A 2649-nucleotide genomic window follows, 5' to 3' on the forward strand; every position below is an offset into this window, starting at 1 on the left:
TCTGTTATATTTAAAAGCTGCAGGTTTGAATTTTTCTGCTGTAAAATCAACCTGTAAATTCAGTATTTGCCCCACGTCAGTGTCATTAAACCAGAGTCTGTGTGAATGAGTCTGCTGTATGTGGAATATGTGAACACAGTAACATGCAGCGATCATTGGACAAATGTCTCATTTTAGCTGAAACAGATACTTTTTTAATTTAGTGTTTTTCATTCTGCAGAACTCATCGTCTGTAATCTTCACCCAGTGGTTTTATCAGAGTGATGCTGGAGGTTTCATCCTGTTGCCAAGTGCTCACTCACAGTGAAGTGAGGATTTTCTCCCTCATGTTTTAGGGATTTATTCACAGTGTAAATGACCTTTGATTTGATTTTAGGGTTTTGCAAAAACACAGTTAGAGATGAAAAATCAGAGAGAAGAAGGAAAAATGTTTGTACCAAAAGTGCAAAACTAGTGGGAGAAAAAATACATGAGATCCACGGTTTGTATCTTAAAATTCCAGTGTGAGTGTGTAAACAACTGAAAAACAAACTATGTTAATAGTGCCAAATAAATATTGAATGATGAAGTTTTTCTATCTGAATAAATACAGAAATTCAGTCAGTAACAACACTGTAACTGAGGCCAGGACGACCTTGGACCCTGTGAATGAAGATATTTTAAAATAAAACCAGTAAAACTTGAACATCCATCTCACACCTATCAAATTATGAGAACAGCAGTCAATTAATATTTCTCAGGAATTGACACAGAACAAGTCAACATGAATACAAGTGCACCTCTGCATGTGTCTGTTGCTAAATTTCAAGCACATAAATAGGAAACTGTGTTATGCTAGTGTCATGAAACAGATTTAGCATTCAGACACAATGTAGATCATCTATCATCTATTGGTCCTCGGTGTCAAGCCAACAGGTATTTATCAGAAATCAATGAATAAACTTCAAATTTTTCAAAATGCAAAATAAGACTTCTGCACAGCAAATTCAAAAGTGTTAAATGTTTTGGTGTTAGTAGTCTTAGAGTTAATTTTACTCTAAGTAGAGTCACATGCTTTTAATGTAACTCTGAGGTGTAAAATGATAGTAGTTAAAATCGAGTGTTAAAAATGAGTGTTTCTTTTTCAAATCTGGAGGTGTTACAATGGAAACATTAACTCTTGACCTCTTAACTCTGAACTCCTACAGGGGCTATGACACCAATAGAGTAAATTCACAGACTCCGCCCCCAGCACGGCTCCAATCGAAACTGAAGTGAAGCCGTTTCAGAACATTTTGCTCTACATATTTGAGTTGTTTGCCATGCTTGGTAAGTCATTTTTTCAAAGATTGTTTCAATTATTATTATTAGCTTTTACTTCTGTGGCTCTTTGGAGTTGAGACAAAGCTGTGTGAAAGGCATTAGCCATGTTGCTCGCTGATAGCATAATATTCTGTTTTAGCTAGCTGAAAGGCATTAGCCGTGTTGCTCGCTGAAAGCACCGCTCGCTGTTTTAGCTAGCTGAAAGGTATTGTTTTCGGCAAATACCACAGCCTTGAAAAAAAGCTTGCATGTGAATTTTCGGTTAAATTTCTTGGTCAAATACACTTAAAACAATGTCTAGAATGTGAAATGTTGGTATAATGGTGCTACTTGAAGCCTGAAAACGATCTCCCATAAAAAAACGAGCAGACAGCAGTAGCAGACGTCCTGACTGGGTTCTACGTTAGCATTTAGATCCTCCAGAGTTTTGTGCACACGGTTTAGGTAAAAATAAAAAAGGTTGAGGTTTTACATTTAGTTCAGTACTACCTGTTGTCTGTGTCCTTGTCTTTTGGGAAAATACTTTACACAAGTAATGGCTCAAAGGATTCCTTTTTTTTTTTTTTTTTTTTTTTACTGTGCTGCAATTGATTTGTGCCATTAATTAGTGTCAACTAATTTTTTATTCAATCTCCACATAGGATATGCTTGTGAAGATGGAATATGGGGGAGAGCAGAAGTGCGTTGCAGTTCCACAAAGTGATGAATGAAGGACATGCATATTGTATTTTGTATTTATTGAAATAAGTGATGAGAATGCTGTTATTTGCATTTACCAGCTCACCTATGTCAGACCTTTTGATAAACAAAATTCTAATGAAAGTGAGAACATGTACACTGTTACATCTTTAGAAAATGTTTTGAAATTGTGGTGCACAGTTCAGAATAAATGTTTTTCAAAAACCATTGCGTCTTTTTAGTAAATGTTTATTTCCAAAAGAAATTTCTAGAAGTTCAGAACAGTAAAATTCCCGCTTTTTAGAATTAATTAGAAGATAACTCTTACGTAGTTAAACTAAAATACTCTTTGAGAGTTAATATATAAACTCTTAACACCAAGTGTTAAATTATCAACTCCAGACAGATTTGGTGTTTAACACTAAATCAGAGTTAACATACCAACTCTCCAAAAAGAGTTAAATTAACACTCTCTGGTGTGGACCCATATAGACACTTTAAAAGTGTTGAAATCAAATCTGACAGTGTTAATTTGGACATGCTGGATTTGCTGTGTGACAACAACGGAGAAACATAAAGATATTAAATTAGTTTTAATGTCCACTTAAACTTCATTTTGAGATTTTCCTTCTTCTTTTACAGCTTCAAAGATCAAGGTGCAAAAAGCTG

General features: G+C 34.9%; 1 long non-coding RNA gene across 1 annotated transcript; it reads left to right on the top strand.

Moving 5' to 3' along the window:
* Positions 1 to 978: 978 nt before the first annotated feature.
* On the top strand, positions 979 to 2137 carry LOC146499968 (uncharacterized). Its single transcript, XR_014869992.1, has 2 exons — positions 979 to 1308; positions 1944 to 2137. It is a non-coding gene; the product is annotated as an uncharacterized LOC146499968 (long non-coding RNA).
* The last annotated feature ends 512 nt before the right edge of the window (positions 2138 to 2649 follow it).

This window comes from Neolamprologus multifasciatus, chromosome 16 (genome assembly GCF_963576455.1).
Source record: "Neolamprologus multifasciatus chromosome 16, fNeoMul1.2, whole genome shotgun sequence".
Taxonomy (NCBI): Eukaryota; Metazoa; Chordata; class Actinopteri; order Cichliformes; family Cichlidae; genus Neolamprologus; species Neolamprologus multifasciatus.